Source organism: Taudactylus pleione, unplaced genomic scaffold (assembly GCF_031769625.1).
Source record: "Taudactylus pleione unplaced genomic scaffold, aTauple2 ptg000329l, whole genome shotgun sequence".
Taxonomy (NCBI): Eukaryota; Metazoa; Chordata; class Amphibia; order Anura; family Myobatrachidae; genus Taudactylus; species Taudactylus pleione.
The window spans coordinates 9703667-9722321 of record NW_028284730.1 but is presented as its reverse complement, the minus strand read 5'-3'; positions in this window follow the sequence as shown (position 1 = coordinate 9722321).

Genomic DNA, 18655 nt, shown 5'->3' with positions numbered 1-18655 from the left:
AAGGTAATTAATATAGTGATTGCCAGTAATCGATTCAAGTATGTTTGCAGAATGAAATAGCAGGCAATCGAAACTGACAGGGCCACTTCCAGAATTGACTTGTGTGAGCGCTCACTGCAATCAAAGAGGAGACGGATGCTCGCTATTTTGTACGTTCGCTAGCTAGAGGAGGGGTTGGGAGAATATGGGGCAGAAGGTTAGCTACGAGCGAACATACGAGCGAGCGCTTGGATTTAAATATTTCCGCTCGTACGGCGGACGAGCGATCGGCCACTTGCGTCCGGCTCTGAATGAGGTCCAGAATCTGCTGCCTCCAAACCACTCACCCTCACTTCCTCATTTGGCCTCTCCCAATGGAAATCCTCACCCTCCCATGCAAGTGGGCATTTGCTTGATCTGGTATTCACTCACCGTTGTGATATTTCTGCTACTCCAATTCCCCATTCCCCCTCTCTGACCATCACCTTCTCTCTTTTAACCTATCCCTCTCTCCTTCCCACCTCCGAGAGCCACCATCACTAAGCGTAACATTGAAGCTATCAACACTGCTTTTTTTTCTTCCCTACCTTGACTCACTTCTCTCCCTTATCCTCTCTTTCTCCTGTGCTGAACAAGCTGATTCCCTATACAATGCCTCCCTTACTTCTGCTCTTGACTCTGTTGCTCCGACGATCACTACTCACCCTCGCAAATCCACACCTCAACCCTGGCATTCCAAATGCACCAGATGCCTGCCAAAATGTTCATGAACCGCCGAGCGACAGTGGAGAAGATCACGCTCTCAGGCAGTTTTTCGCCATTGCAAATTCATGCTGTTATCCTACAGTGCTGCCCTTTCCCTCTCTAAACAATCATATTTAAAGAATCTCATCTCCTCCCAGTCCTCAAATCTCCAGCATCTCTTTTCCACCTTCAACTCCCTCCTCTGCCCACCCCCTCCTTGTCTCCCCTCCTTACTCTCTGCCACTTACTTTGCTACCTATTTTACATCTAAAATTGATTCCATACATCAGGACATCATATCCAACCAGTCCCCCAGCTCTCCACCAACTCCTTTCCTGGATCTCCCCTCCCCATCCAAATTACTGACTCTGACATCCTTCTCCCCTGAGAGGAAGTTAAGGCCCTTATCCAGTCCTCCCCCCCTTCCACCTCTCCCCTTGACCCTATCCCCTCCCACCTCCTCTGCTACCTCTCTTCTTCTGCCTGCTCCCATCTTGCCCACCTCCTTAATCTCTCCCTCTCTTCTGGCACTTTTTGTTCTGCATTCAAGCATGCCCTTGTCTCCCCCATTCTTAAAAAACCTAACCTTGATCCTAACATTCTCTCTAACTACCGACCAATCTCTCTCCTCCCTTTTGCCTCCAAACTCCTTGAATGTATTGTTTACAACCGCCTCACCACATTTTTTTCCTCCCACTCCCTCCTTGACCCTTTTTAGTCTGGCTTCCGTTCTCTCCACTCCACTGAAACTGCCCTCACAAAAGTCAGCAATGACCTCCTTGCTGCCAAATCCAAGGGCCACTACTCCCTGGTCATTCTCCTTGACCTCTCTGCTGCTTTTGACACTGTGGACCACCCTCTACTGCTGCATATCCTTCACTCCCTTGGCCTACATGACACTGCTCTCTCCTGGCTGTCCTCTTACCTCTCTGACTGCTCCTTCTCTGTTTCCTCTTATGACAACTCCTCTCCACCACAGCCTCTTACAGTAGGTGTTCCCCAAGGTTCTGTTCTTGAACCTCTACTATACTCTCTCTATACGTCCTCTCTAGGTAAACTCATCTGCTCTTTTGACCTCCATTATCATCTCTATGCTGATGATACTCAGATCTACCTTTCCTCACCTGATCTTTCCCCCTCTCTACTGACTCGCATCTCTAACTGTCTCTCTGCTATCTCTTCCTGGATGTCCCAGCGATTTCTCAAACTTAATATGTCTAAGACTGAGCTGATCATCTTCCCACCCTCCCACATAACATTATGTCCCACTATTTCTTTATTAATAGATGGCATAACTATCTCATCTAGTCCCAAAGTGCATTGTCTTGGAGTCATCCTGGACTCTTCCCTCTCCTTCAAACCACATATTCAGAACCTATCACAGTCCTGTCGTTTCCATCTCAAGAATATTCCCAAGATCAGACCCTTTCTCACCCAGGATGCCACCAAAACCCTCATACATGCACTGGTCATCTCCAGATTGGACTACTGTAACCTCCTCCTATCTGGCCTCCCCAAATCCCATCTCTCTCCTCTCCAGTCTGTGCTCAATGCTGCTTTTCAGCTCATCTTTCATTTAATACACGCTGCCTTCCATGCCAATTGATTACTTCCTCCCACTCCCGCCTCCAAGATTTTGTCCACGCTGCTCACCGCCCTTGCAACTCCTTCCCTCTCCCCATCAGACTCTGAGCCTCTCTACAATCTTTCAAATGAGCTCTTAAGACCCACTACTTCATTAAAGCCTTCCAGCTCTCATCCTAACTTGCTACATCTTCCTTCCTCCCCGCCTACCCCATCTGTGTCACTCCTGTTCGTCTGCCCCTCCCTTAAAAAATGTAAGCTCTTTCAAGCAGGGCCCTCTACCCTCTTGTGCTTCTCCCTTCTGTAATTTAATTTATCTCTTACTCCCCACTAGGGCAACCAACACCCGGCTGCTTATGTAGGCGTAAAGGTCGCTAATATAGCAATGTTTATTATACATATCCATGTCCTGCTTTGTATTGTATTGTAAGTCACTGGTTACTTAATTGTTCAAGTACTTTGTAAGGCGCTGCAGAACACTAGTGGCGCCATATAAATAAATGATACTAAGAATTATTATCCCTATGCCTGGAGCCTGACGCCCCAGCATACTGAATGAAGGTAATGGGGCGGCGGGCGTGGACAGACGCGGGGGGGAGGGTTAGGTTAAGGGCTCCCGGGGGGGGACTTAGGTTTAGGCACCCCCCAGGAGGGTTAGGGTCAGGCTAGGGGAAGGGTGGGTGAAGGGGGGGTTAGGGTTAGGCACCCATGGGTGGAGGTTAGGGTCAGGCACCACCCCCCCCCGGGATTGTTAGGTTTAGGCTGCAGGAATGGGGGGGTTAGGTTTAGGCACTTACGGGGGGTTTAGGGTTAGGCACTAGGGGGGGAAGATTAGGGTTAGGCAACCCTAATTCGAGGGATGGGGTTAGGGGGGATAGGGTTAGTGTTACTTACCTTAATTCCCTGTCAGGATGTTCACTGCTGCCGGTCTTCCGGCATCAGGATTTGATCATACCGATTCCCTAAATTCAACTAGTTTTCTCTGATGAGAAAGATCATTTGCATTGTGGGATATTTGGTTTCAGGGAACAGTTTAAAATCTCTCTGCATCATAGACAAGAACAAAGTTTGAAAGTACTGTCATTGGGATGTATAATGTGCCCCAGGGCCAGATTAAGGCTTGTGGAGTCCCTGGGGCAACTAAGTTGTGGGGGCCCCCAAAAAAGGCACACGAAGCCTACTACTCCCCTCGCCCACCACATGGAGCCTACTACCCCCCTGCTGCCACACAAAGCTTACCCCTACCCCTCCTGATTACTTACCTTCTGGCTCTGTGTTGTGAATGAAGCAGCACTGTCAGCGCTACTGCATAAAGCGCAGAGCGGCTCCTGAGGCCCGACATCAGTGATCAGCATCACGGACATGATGTGTCACGTGATGCTGATGAGTTGACTCAGGAGCCGCTCTGTGCTCTATGTGGCAGCACTGACTGTGCTGCTGCATTCAGAACACAGAACCGTGGCAGTTCAGCCTCCATCTGTTAAACACACACATATACAGTTTATAAAATACACACACATAAACACATACATACACACTAACACATATAAATACAGAGTAAACACACACTAACACATATATACACATTAACACACATACATACACATTTATACACACTAACACATACACAGTATACACACACTAACATATACTGTTCATACAATAACACATACACATAAATGCATACATACACAATAAACTAGTACACATACACTTACCTTTTAATGCAGCAGCACCAGGATGATAAACGTGGACACCTCACCTTTTTAGGCACTGCAACCTCGCACCGTAATGCCGCGATTCGTGGGTGATATGGGGGCGGGTCTTGACATATTGGCTCTACCCCACTTAGGCTGGCATAGAGCTATGCGCAATAGTGGTGCGGGTCCCTTTGTGTGTGGGGACCCCGGGATGACCACCCTTGCGCCCCCCCTTAATCTGGCCCTTATGTGCCCTCATCCCAATGTAGAGCTTACCCCTACATTTTACAACAACAAAAAAATAAAAAAGGAGAAAGCTGTTTAAAAAACAATGCAGTGTCAGGCACATGCTTTCCACTCTCATCCAATGGTGCAATTCTCACAGGGCATATTTATCTTGTGCCTAATGTATGTCATATGATCATATTTGAAAGAATCTCTGAGCAGTGGGGCAGGTATTGCTCTATTCATATGAGATGGAGGCTGTAAATCAATCCATTTCCATTCTTGCAGAGGAATCTGTCTAAGAACCAGCTGTCTTCTTTGTTCTAAAACTTAATGAAGATTGGGCCCCAGCCAGAGTTTCAGGATATCTCTTTTTTTTTACCTTGGAAAGGGAATGTAAATTGTGCTATGTTGCACTTGTATGCAGTTCACAGGAACTGTACATTGAATGTACCCAGGACACACTGTTCTTAATAATTAATCAATCAAATGTTTAAATTTTTTATAATTAGTGTTGTTAAGAAAACTTTTGAAATGTAATGCACCATAGAGTAAACCTTTACTGTAACAATACAAAATGGCATCGGGGTCACTATGGAGTGGTGCAGCCAATACTTGATATTCTCCAAAGAGAGGTTTGTCCTGGCCTCTATAAAAATAAAAAGAGGTCTGTTTGTAAGACACCGATAATGTTTATATACTGTATACTGTAAGTCCGCAGGTGGAATTCATGTATCTTAATCCTGACAATTAGAAACACACCTAACATATTTGCCTTCATTAGCAGCTGTATACTAGGATATTAGTGATAGAAATTCAGTGCCATACTGCAAAAAGTAAAAGTTGTACATACCATTTTACTAGCCAATTAGTAATATATATTTTTTAGTTAATTTTAAGATAGTAGTTAATGTACAATTACAAACACAAGGTAGAGCCTGTAGAGTAGCCCATTCTGGTTTCTATATATTACGGCAGTGGGTGAGTGGGGTGCCATGGCTCGGCTACCAAACAACATTTATGTTCTCCATTTCACTTAAATAAATAACTATTAACAATATATTTTACTATTCCAGTTTGTATACTTATGTAATTTATTTAGAATACATGAATAATAAATATAACATTTAGTATTTCATACAGTATTAGATATTTCAAACACAAAATATTAACCTCTTCTTCCTCCCCATTCTAATGTATATAATTTCTATGGCCTGCGGTGGGTGTGCCAATGAAGCATACTGTAACTTTTCTTTATAAATGTTAGTGAGTCACACGGGTGTGTTTTAAGTGTCACCTGTTTGTACAACAGATCTTGTTACAGTATGTGGTTTACTGTAGGACTACAGTTGTTTTACCATGTGTGCTACTTCTTCATTACTTTAATGAAGAATATCTACTGTATGGTCACATACAGTATACAAAAGTAAGTGTTCTTGATTGATGGCCTTTACACCCCATTGCTATTGGAGATTAAACAATGTTTTTTTTGTTAAAATGTAGGGGTGAGCGGGTTCGGATTTCTGAAATCCGAACCCCCCCAAGCCCCCCCGATCCGAGGCAGATCCGAGTCAGGCTCGACTTTTCCCGCCTGACTCGGATCTGAAATCGAGGCAAAACGTCATCATCTCGCCTTCCGGGTCTCGCAGGTTTTGGATCCTATATAAGGTACCCACGTCGGCGCCATTTTCTCACTCGGCTGTGGACAGTGAAGAGGGAGGGTGGGAGTTAGGGCTGGCTGGGCTGTGTAGTGTAATGTAGTGTAGTGCAGAGTAGTGTTGTGCTGTGCTGTGCTGCGCTGTGCTGCTGTTGTCCATAGGGGCTGTGTCCGCTACTTCAAAGTCCATAGGGGCTGGCTGTGTTGTGCTGTGCTGCTGTTGTTAATAGGGGCTGTGTCCACTACATCAAAGTCCATAGGGGCTGGCTGGACTGTGTTGTGCAGTCAGTTGTCCATAGGGGCTGTGTCCACTCCAAAGTCCTGTGCAGTGTCCCAGTCCTAAAGGTGTGCTGTAGTGTTGTCCAGGGGGTGCTCTGTCCATCAGGGGTGCTCCCCCCAAGTGCTAAAAACATAATATTTTTTCTGTGTTTGTGAATTGTGTGCGCAGTAGCCGCACGTGCATCAACAAAGTAGTGCCAAGTGTGCGCCTGTGTCATAAGTAAAGGGCCGGCTGGCTTGACCGTTAAAGGGTGCTGTAACCCCCAAAGTACACTCCAGTCCAAACCAAAAAAAAAAAAATTTTCTGTGTTTGTGAATTGTGTGCGCAGTAGCCGCACGTGCATTAACAAAGTAGTGCCAAGCGTGCGCCTGTGTCATAAGTAAAGGGCCAGCTGGCTTGACCGTTAAAGGGTGCTGTAACCCCCAAAGTATACTCCAAACCAAATAACAAAATATTTTTTCTGTGTTTGTGAATTGTGTGCGCAGTAGCCGCACGTGCATCAACAAAGTAGTGCCAAGCATGCGCCTGTGTCATAAGTAAAGGGCCGGCTGGCTTGACCGTTAAATGGTGCTGTAACCCCCAAATTACACTCCAAACCAAATAACAAAATATTTTTTCTGCGTTTGTGAATTGTGTGCGCAGTAGGCCGCACGTGCATCAACAAAGTAGTGCCAAGCGTGCGCCTGTGTCATAAGTAAAGGGCCGGCTGGCTTGACCGTTAAAGGGTGCTGTAACCCCCAAAGTACACTCCAAACCAAATAAAAAAATATTTTCTGTGTTTGTGAATTGTGTGCGCAGTAGCCGCACGTGCATCAACAAAGGAGCAGCGCCAAGCGTGCGCCTGTGTCCCATAAGTAAAGAGCCAGCTGGCTCATTTCTTAAAGGGTGGTGTAACCCACAAAGTGCACTACTCTCCAGCAAAAATAAAAAAATATTTTCTGTGTTTGTGTGCGCCTTAGCCGCACGTATATATCAAATCGATATAACATAAATGGAGGACCAAACTTTCTCTGATAAAAATAAAATAGAGAAAGATCAAGAACCACTTCCTCCTAGTGCTGAAGCTGCTGCCACTAGTCATGACATAGACGATAACATGCCATCAACGTCGTCTGCCAAGGCCGATGCCCAATGTCATAGTAGAAGCCACATACAATCTCAAATGACAAAGTTCAGGAAAATGACCTTAAAAAAACATTTAAATCATCTAAAGAGAAACGTAAACTTGCCAATATGCCATTTATGACACGGAGTGGCAAGGAACGGCTAAGGTCTTTCCCTATGTTCATGACTAGTGGTTCAGCTTCAAATGACAATGGAAGCCCTCCTCCCACTAAAAAAATTAAACGAATTAAGCTGGCAAAAGCACAGCGAAGAACTGTGCGTTCTAAGAAGATATCACAAATCCCCAAGGATAGTCCAAGTGTGGTGGCGGTTGCGATGCCTGACCTTCCCAGCACTGGACGGGAAGAGGTGGCTCTTTCCACCATTTGCACGCCCCCTGCAAGTGCTGAAAGGAGCACCCACAGTCCACTTGCTGATATGCAAATTGAAGATGTCACTGTTGAAGTACAACAGGATGAGGATACTGGTGTAGCTGGCGCTGAGGAGGAAGTTGGCGAGGAGGATTCTGATGGTGATGTGGTTTGTTTAAATCAGGCTCCGGGGGAGACAGTTGTTGTCCGTGGGATGAAAAAGCCCATCACGGTCATGCCTGGGCAGAAGACCAAACATTCCACCTCTTTGGTCTGGCAATATTTCTATCCAAATCCGGACAACAACTGTCTTGCCATATGTACCTTATGTAAAGGTGGAATTAGTAGGGGTAGGGACGTTAACAACTTAGGAACATCCTCCCTTATACGGCACCTGCCGCGCGTTCATAATAAGTTACTGTCAAGTTCAGAAACTTTGGCTAAGACCGTAAGCAGTCCAGGGACACCTAAATCCCATTGTCTTGTTGTATCCAAGCGCCTGCAAACCACACCGTCAACTCCCTCCTCGTCAATTTCCTCCTTAGTCAGGATTGGAAGTAGTCCTGCAGGCCATGTCACTGGCATGACTGACTCTCCTATCCGGGATTCCTCTGGAGGATCCTGCATTGCTACGCCTCCTGCTGCCGCTGCTGCTGTTGCTGCTGCTGGGAGTCGTTCATCATCCCAGAGAGGAAGTAGGAACACCACTACTTTTACTAAACAATTGACCCTCCAACAGTCCTTAGCGAGGAGGATGAAGTACGACAGCAGTCATCCTGAAGCAAAACGTATAACTGAGGCCTTGAGAGCTATGTTGGTGTTAGACGTGCGTCCGGTATCCGCCATTAGTGCAGTGGGATTTAGACAATTGATGGAGGTAGTGTGTCCCCAGTTCCAAATCCCATCTAGATTCCACTTCACTAGGCAGGCGATACTGAGACTGTACAGAAACGTCAGAAAAAGTGTCCTCAGTGTCCTGAAAAATGCCGTTGTACCCAATGTCCACTTAACCACAGACATGTGGACAAGTGGAACAGGGCAGACTAAGGACTATATGACTGTGACAGTCCACTGGGTAGATGTATCACCTTACGCAGCAACAGCAGCGTCACCAGTAGCAGCATCTCAGAAACGCCAGCTCGTTCCAAGGCAGGCTACGCTGTGTATCACCGGTTTCAGTAAGAGGCACACCACCGACAACCTCTTAGAGAAACTGAGGGAAATCATCGCCCAGTGGCTTACCCCACTTAGACTCTCCTGGGGATTTGTGATATCTGACAATGCCACCAATATTGTGCGGGCATTACATCTGGGCAAATTCCAGCATGTCCCATGTTTTGCTCACACAATAAACTTGGTGGTGCAGAATTTTCTGAAAAGCGACAGGGGCGTGCAGGAGACGCTTTGGGTGGCCCGAAAAATTTCTGGCCACTTTCGCCATTCAGCGACTGCGTGCCGAAGACTGGAGCACCAGCAAACACTCTTGAATCTGCCCTGCCATCACCTGAAGCAAGAGGTTGTGATGCGGTGGAACTCAACCCTCTATATGCTTCAGAGGATGGAGGAGCAGCAAAAGGCCATTCAAGCCTATACATCCACCTATGACATAGGCAAAGGAGGGGGTATGCACCTGACTCAAGCGCAGTGGAGAATGATTTCCATGTTGTGCAAGGTTCTCCAGCCCTTCAAACTTGCCACACGTGAAGTCAGTCCAGACACTGCCAGCTTGAGTCAGGTCATTCCCCTCATCAGGCTTTTGCAGAAGCAGCTGGAGAAAGTGAAGGAGGAGCTAAGATGGAGCGATTCCGCTCAGCATGTGGGACTTGTGGATGAAGCCCTTCATTCGCTTTGCCAGGATTCCAGGGTGGTCAATCTGTTGAAATCAGACCACTACATTTTGGCCACCGTGCTCGATCCTAGGTTTAAAGCCTATGTGGTGTCTCTCTTTCTGGCCGACACAAGCCTGCAGAGGTGCAAAGACCTGCTGGTGAACACACTGTCAGCTGAAGCGGAACGTGACACGTCAACAGCTCCTTAATTTTCTCCTGCAACTGGGGCTGCCAGGAAAAAACTTAGGTATCCTAAGCAACCCGCTGGCGGTGATGTAGGGCAGGCAGGACCAAGTTTGGATATCTGGTCCGGACTGAAGGACCTGGCAACAATTTCTGACATGTCTACTGTCACTACATATGATACTGTCACCATAGACAGAATGGTGGAGGATTACATCGGTGACAGCATCCAAGTAGGCATGTCAGACAGTCCATACCTGTACTGGCAGGAAAAAGAGGCAATTTGGAGGCCCCTGTACAAACTGGCTCTATTTTACCTGAGTTGACCCCCCTCCAGTGTGTACTCCGAAAGAGTGTTTAGTGCAGCCGGGAACCTTGTCAGCGAAAGGCGTAGGAGGTTGCTTTCACAAAATGTGGAGAAGATGATGTTCATAAAAATGAATTATCAACTCTTCCAGGGAGTCCAGCCTCCAGAACGTACAGAGGGACCTGTGGTGGTGGATTCCAGTGGGGACGAGTTCATACTCTGTGAGGATGAGGATGTACACAACACTGAAGAGGGTGAGGAATCGGTGGATGAGGAGGATGAGGATGACATCTTGCCTCCGTAGAGCCAGTTTGTGAAGGGACAGATTAATTGCCAGCTTGTTTTGTGGGGGCCCAAACGAACCAATCATTTCAGCCACAGTTGTGTGGCAGACCCTGGCGCTGAAATGATTGCTTTGTTAAAGTGTGCATGTCCTGTTTATACAACATAAGGGTGGGTGGGAGGGCCCAAGGACAATTCCATCTTGCACCTCTTTTTTTTCTTTGCATTATGTACTGTTTGGGGCCTAGTTTTTCAAACTGCCATCCTGTCTGCCACTGCAGTATCACTCCTAGATGGGTCACGTGTTTGTGCCGCCCACTCGTGTCGCTTAGCATAGTCATCCAGCTACCTCGGTGCAACCTTTTGGACATAAAAACACTATTGTGAGGTGTGAGGTGTTCAGAATAGACTGGAAATTAGTGGAAATTAAGGTTATTGAGGTTAATAATAGCATAGGAGCAGAAAAACCAACACATTCTGTGATTTTAGCTGTTTTTATGCTTTTTAAAAAAAAAATACAGATCCAAAACACAAAACCCAGAACCCAAAACACGGAAGGGTGGTTTTGGGAAAACCAATCCAGATCCAAAACACGAAGAAAGATCCAGATCCAAAACCAAAACACAAAACTCGAAAAGTGGCCGGTGCACACCCCTATTAAAATGTTCTCATTATAGAAATGAGTTAGGTATGTTTACACTGTCTTTACACTAAATTTCCTTAAAAAGTGGGAACATCCGCCGATCCTTAATAAAAAAACCCTTTAATACTGTAATGTGTAATTAATTAAGAAAGGAAGATATGTTCCTTTCTTATATATCTCTGTCTGGGTTTCAGAGTTAACTAAATGATTACAAGTCCAAATTGTCCAAAATATCACTTAATAGCAGCCAGTCATCCTCTGACCTGTTCTAGTTCCAGATCAAAGTTGAACAATTCCTAATAAGAAGGAAAGATCCCGGATGAAGTCTGTAGAACAGGTGACGCATGTAGGAGGAACTCTCAGCTTCAAACCACATAGCTCCCAAACCCTGGACAAGGCAGCACCAGGAAACAGAAGATTGCCAGCCTGTGCTTCATCCTGAGGTCAAACTACAACTGCATCTGACACTACCAATACTGAAGTGACCCATTTGGAGCAACAGCAATGAACAGTGCATCACTTACCAGCTAGGAACCAGACTCCACTTAGGAGAAAAGATGGGAGACGGGTATGTTCCTGCTGCACACCACACAGTGCATGAACAGCACAGACAGCCACCAGCGATTTAAAATGAGTGACCATAGCGCTGTGTGACAGCCTCCTACTGCCCCTGATCACTGCTGCAGCTCATATGGGAGGACTTGTCATAACTTCAGTTGAGACGCCTTATTGAACGCTTTAGAATATAAAGACCAACACCATTCGTGCACATTTGTTTTTGGAAGTGCAGTTCCCGGGACATATAGACTAATACCCCTTTTCAACCAAAATTCCGGGTCTGACCTGGAGTTGGAACAGGGTTCCTATCCAGATCAGATCCGGAATTTAGCTGGCGCCGACTCGGGATATTCCCGAGTCGGCGCCGCTCACACCGCAGACGGGTCTGCATAGACCCGGCTTTTCTGGCATGAAAGTGGACGCTTGGAGATGACGTCATCTCCAAGCGCCACTGAAGACGGACCAATCGGCCGACTTGCGGTGCACTGCAAGTCATCAAGACCCAGAGTGTGCAATACACACTGCAGGGTTTCACAGGCTACGCCCATGTTAAACCCTGCTATTTACCTGGGTTGGATTACCGGGTCACTCGACCCGGCGATCCAACCCTCACCCCTTTTACATGAAGGAGCTGCCCGGGTTAACCCTGCAATAACCCGGGTTTTAGCTCCGGTGTAAAAGTTGTATCAATGTGATTGCAAGCGCTGTTTAGACATACTCTAGATATTTGCAATTTACAGGACAGTTGCACTGTCTATTATTGACAGCACCATTCAGGCATGCAGTATATTATAATATTGCAGTCATTGGGACACAAACAGTAATAGTTGTAATTGTGGTACTATTCATTGTCTGAATGATTTTTAGAACAAACTGTAAGCTTGAGCATTGAAGTTTTAAAGGTTATCTGCCATTTTAAGAATTATTGCTATTTTACAAGTGTTCTTTTATCTGCTCAATATTTACTATGATGTCATAGAATTTTTATGATATTATTTTATCTATATATTTGCTACATTTTAGTCATAATTTCCTATTGATTTATATTAAAACAATCAGACTAAGGAATTAACCTTTTTGCGCCATATAAGGTTCCTTTGTTATATTATATTATTCAGCAGATCTTAAATCCTTGTATTAAAATGATGCTTTATTTACAGTTTTCTCATCTGTTACCTATTATTTTATCCCTTTCTCACCTCCTTCCCCCCCTGCTTATTCTAATATTATGCCATAGGAGATAATACCACATGTTTAATTCTATTTCACAAGCAAGAGGAACTTAGCCCAGGCAGCACATTGGATCCCCCAGAACATCCCTAAGCAGGGCTGACTTCAGGGGGCACAGCGGAATGTTCCAGTATCGGTCGGAGCCCCCCTTATCCCCTGCATGCGGCAAAGCACCCTAGATTATGTTGTTTGGGGGCATTTTATGTCAGGCTGGGTGCGAGCCCATAACTTCGTTTTATGTCAGGCTGGGTGCGAGCCCAGCACTCAGTCAGCAGCTGAGCTATCCCCTGCCATCTGCCTGCACTGAATGGATGCATCACGCATGCACGCGGCATCCAATCATGCTTCACTTGCATTGCTGCTCTCTGCTTAGCAAAGCAAAGCTACTGTGGTGTTTGTCCCCAACTTCCCAAATACCTTTGGGACACTTTGGCCGATGGGTGGAATGTGGGACAGTGCTCAAAAAATGGGTCTGTCCCACTAAAATCAGGACAGTTGGGAGGACTGTGCTCTCTATGGGGTGGTGCCCCTGTTCAAACGCACTGGTTAAATGCCCCAAGAGCTGGCCATGTCGCTAAGATAGTACACAGTACTCTTTTTGTTTAGCTAATATATTTCACATTTCAATATGGGCAACTTTCCACAAAAAAGTACCAAAGAGAGATTTTCAAGATCCCTCATCAACACCCTCCATTTGAACATGCATGGTCAGTAGGCTCTGCATGTGCAGAGTGGTGCTAAGGTTCACAAGGAGACCGCAGGGATGGGCTCCTTTCAGAGCCCCTGTCCCTGTGTGTGTTTTTAATACATTAAAGCAATCTTTCTTATTTCTTATTGCTGCAAATAGCTTCATGTGTTAGGTACCTGATCGCGGGGTGTGAGGTTGAGTCCCGGGTCTGAGAATGCTGTATTTTATACTTGGCATCAACCATCAAACGAGAGAGAGAGATCCAGGATACATGCCCCCCCTGTGCCCGAGCCAATCCAGCTCTGTGAATACATATGCTTGTACCTCATTCAAATGGGCTCTCAAGACCCACTACTCCATCAAACCCTTCCAGTTACCATCCTAACCCACTGCTACATGCTCCTCCCTGTCTACCACATCTGTGTCACGCCTGTTTGTCTACACCCCCCCATTAGAATGTAAGCTCTCACAAATAGGACCTTCTACCCTCTTGTCAGTTGATTAGAAATTGATGTTATACCGACAGCAGCATCCCGACAGTCAGAATCCAGACAACTGACCCTAACCCTCTCCCCTGCAGCCTAACCTTAATCCTTCCCCTAGTGCCTAAGCCTAACCCTCCCCCTAATTCTAATGCTTACTGTTGGGATTCCGGAGCCGGTATTCTGAGTGCGTGAATCCCGACCTCTGGAATGGTGACTACATTCCTTTCTTTAGATATGAATTGTTCTTGTTATAGCACTTAGAATGTCTTTATTCCGCAAACTGTATACTAGTGGGTTTAGCATTGGGACCAAAGTAATAAACATCATTGAGAGGAACTTGTCATGTACTTGAGAATATTGCATGTAGACGCACATGCCTGAGCCATAATACAGCACAACAATTGTTATATGGGAAGTACAGCTTGAGAACATCTTGCGTCTCCCAACCGAGGACTTCATTTTTAAGATGGTGAAAATGATGCAGCTATAGGAAGCCATGATCATCAGAAAGGGAATAGTTCCTGTGAATATCGCATCAATGAAAAATATTTTTCTAAAGAATGTGGTGTCACTGGAGGAGACGATAATCAGGGCTTTTAGGTCACAGAAGAAATTGTTGATTTCACTAAAATTAAAGAAACTGAAGCTCCTTACAAAACACGTGAGTATTAAGGAATTAAGGCCCTGATTCAGACCCACTCGCAAGTGGGCGTACGCACGTTCGCCGTACGTAAAAAAATATTTAAATTCAAGCACTCGCTCGTATTTTCCTACGCAGCTAAAAATCCGCCCCAAACTCAGGCGACCCCTCCTCTGACTAACGAGCGTGCCAAATAGCGAGCGTACATCCCCGAAATGGCTTGAAGGGAACGCACGCACAAGTACAAACCGGAAGTGGGACTGTCAGATTCCGATTACCTGCTCGTTTTTTCGGCCTACCTCCCTCAATCGTATCATGCCAATCAATGTATCAATTAGCTTAATTGTTTTTTTTTTTCAACACAATGCAATAAACTTTAATCTTGTCCGTGTTTGTATTTGCTCGCAGAATACGTACGGCTGAAACCTTCGCTTGTATTGTTCAAAAGACATGTTAGCCCCAATTAAACAATTGTTCTATTTGTTTGTCTCCCCACAATTTTTCAGTGGTTCATTTCTTTATTTAAATTTGCTTACGCATGTCACTGCATCAAGCCTATCATAACTGTCAAGAGATTTCTGGCCCTGTCGAACACATGACTCATACACTAACCAATAGAATTGGTCCTGTTAATTTCCCAAATACATTAGCCAATCAAATTTTTTTGGGGTGCTTTATTAAAATTATTTTTAAAAAAAAACACCATTGCCATCATGAGATCCACCGCATTCACCAGGCGCGAACTGCTGGTGCTGACGGAGGTGATGGACAGGAGGATCACCAGTCAGCCTCCACCCATCTCCAATAGGCGCAAGCGTTCCGCATATGCGGAGGTACGTCGACGCCTGCGCTCCTTCGGCTCACGCCGACATATTGGCCAGCTGGAGCGCAGGTGGTCGGACCTGCACCGGCGGACGCCCCGCTTGCTGGCATGCTTTCGCATGCAGATTGCGGAAAGTAAGTGTTCTGGACTGTGGTTTTCAAGTTTATCTTGTGGGCCCTAACTGCGTGTGCATGTTTTCATGTCTGTCCTATAAAGTCATTGTAGTCATATCTGCATGTGCATGTTTTCATGTCTGTCCTATTGTGTTTTTTTTTTTTTGGTTTCCTGTTGAAACTAACCACAATTTTTTGGTCATTTCTTAGGGGCCCAGCAAACACTACGGCGGCATCGCCACACAAGACGCCGGTCCCGGCCCCTCTCTCCAACCCCCAATTCCTCTATTACCCCCTCCTCCCCAGACCCTGTGGCCGAAATTTCCGGCCTACTTCCCCCTCTCCTCCATCCGTCCCACCTCCAAATACCCCCTCCCAGGATCCTGAAAACACCTTGACCCTCGGGTTGGGGAATGTAGCCACCTCTGAGGTGGTCCAGGGAGTGGCTTCTGGCTCTGTCGTTTTGGAGAACGGTATGTTTTTAAAGTTTATTTTGGACACCACAAACTGTTTGTATGTAATCATGTGTCGTCCCCATGTTTTTAGACTTTTTTTCGCCTTAGGGTATTTTTGGGGGTTGTCTTTACCTGTTCCTGCTGATGTCACCATACACATATCACACCCGTGTGCCTTTTTTTAGGGCCCTTGTATTTTTGCCCTTAGACATTTTGGGGTGCTGGCTTTTATCCATGTAATGTTTTTTTGGCCCACAAGCTTGTAAGTTTTGGTTTGCTTGTTTTGTGTGTTTTTCCACTGTTGCTACATTATCGATTTATTAATCCACAAACTTTTGTCACCCACAGAGGAACAGAGGCGTCGGGAAGAGATCGTTAATTGTGTGGGCAGTATGCGGGAGCAGGTCACCGGGCTGATGCAGGCCCTTGACCATCTGTTGGTCCTCCTTAGGAATTATTTTTTTTTAAAATTTTTTTACAAATTGTTTCTTAATAAATCAGTTTTAAATCAAGCTCTGTCTCATGCGTTTGGAGTAAATCCAAGATTCTTTACACTGACATAAGTAGACTCTTCAAGCAAGGTTTGCCACAGAATCTCACTACAGATTGTGTGTTGTATTTTGAATGCAAACAGGCACAAGAAACACCTCCCAGTACCAATGTCATTTTACTTTTTTGTGGTGGTCAACATGATAGTTTACACCATTTTTCAGGTTCCTATTTGGTGGCCAAACTGCTTAGGACAATCTTACGAAGGCAACTGATTGTACACGATTCCTTGTTGTGTTGGTTAGTACCCCAAAAACATATTACATTTTAGCTCCACTTGCTTCATTACTGGGTTACCCCTTAGGTAAAATTAACGTTTGGGAGTTTGTTTACACTTGCTTCTAAGGTGCACAAAAAGGAAACAAATTACACTCTCCAAATATTTATTCACAACACAAATCAAAATACAAAGTGGTCACTCACAAACAAAACACACAGTGATAATCAAAAATACACCACATACCAAAAACACTAAACAAACACACAACAAATCAAGAGCTGGTTGACGAAAGGTCCATGCCCACATGATGTCAAAAATATGGCGTTGCAATATTGGTGTCAGAATATATTCCCGAAGTTTCAACAGAAAGGTTTTTGAAGGGTAGCAGGAAGTAGTCATCGTGGGAGTGCCAAAGATTATGCAAACAAACAGAAGATGGTGCAAGAATTAATATCAAAAAAGATGAACGTTAAAAAACCATAACACATTGGGTATACACACTGTTGTTTGATCAATAATTACCTAAAATATCGGGCCACCACATCATCGCGTATGGCCCCCCACATACTGACCTCCGACCAATCTCGGGGGGGCCATCCTCAGGTAAGGCATCCTCTGGCTGCATTGGAACACCACTCCTTATGGCAATGTTGTGAAAGATCCCACACAGGACCACAATTTTCGAAACCATATCCGGCAAATACATGAGCTCGCCACCAGAGCGGTGGAGGCATCTGAATCGGCCTTTTGAAAGGCCGATACAGCGCTCCACCACTTGCCTGGTGGCTGTAAGTGCGGTATTAAACTCACTTTGTGGACCTGGTGTGGGAGCCAAATAAGGAGTGAGCAGCCAGGGCATGCAAGGGTATCCACTGTCTCCTGTGAAAAAGAATAGACAACATCAGGATCACTGTGTATCAAGCTTAACATTGTTATGTACTAAAGGTCTCCACTTACCCAGAAGCCACGCATCACCAGCTTGTAGGTTGGTTAATTTGTGCCATATCCCTGATTGCCGGATGACGAAGGAGTCATGTGCACTTCCTGGTAATTTTGCATTCAGGGACAGGATCTGGAGGGAGGCATCACATACCACCTTTACATTCAGGGAGTGATAGTGTTTCCTGTTTCGAAATATGGCCTCCAGCCGTGCTGGAGGCTGAAGTGGTAAGTGAGTACCATCCACAACCCCTATGATGTGTGGGAAGCCAGCTATTTGGTAAAAATTGGCCTTGGCCACACTAAGGGCACCCATATCCAAAGGCATTTGAATAAAATGATGGAGGTGCTTGAAAAGTGCCTCCATCACTGCCCTCAGGATCCGGGAAAAGGAGGATTGTGAGATGCCCGCCACTATTCCCACCGTTGTTTGAAACGATCCTGAGGCACAAAAATGTAACACCGCCATAAATTGCGTAAGTGGTGGTATTGCTGTTGGACTGTCAATTTGCCGCTCAAGATCACTCTCTATTAATGAGAGAGTGTCTATGATGATTTTGGGAGGAAGACGGTAGCATCTTAAAACCTCATCATCGGGCATTCCAAAAAGGGTGACACGTGTTCGAAATATCTGGGGCCTTGCACGCCTACGATGCCTACGCCTGGGATGAGATTGAGGTTGGTCGGCTTCCGGGAGCATGGCCAGAACAATCCGCCCAAGATCAACCTGAAATGGCAAGATTGGAATGTAAGGCTTTGGACCCACCACAAAAGAAAATTAAAAACAACTTAGCTTGATGATACCATCCATTGCTGCTTACATGCCGGGGTATTGTCATGATACGTCCAAACTGAAATTAATCACAAAAATAATTTGACAAATTTCACTCTGTGCATTTTTGTTTCTAAATTTTGTGCTAGACAAAACTTAAAATATGCGAAACACACATTTGGCAAAAGAGCAAAACGACATTGCACACAGTACATCAAAATGGGTTGAAATGTTTGCCAAAAAAGCGAAAGGGCAACCACAAATATTTTTACAGGATTAATAAGCATTTAAAAAT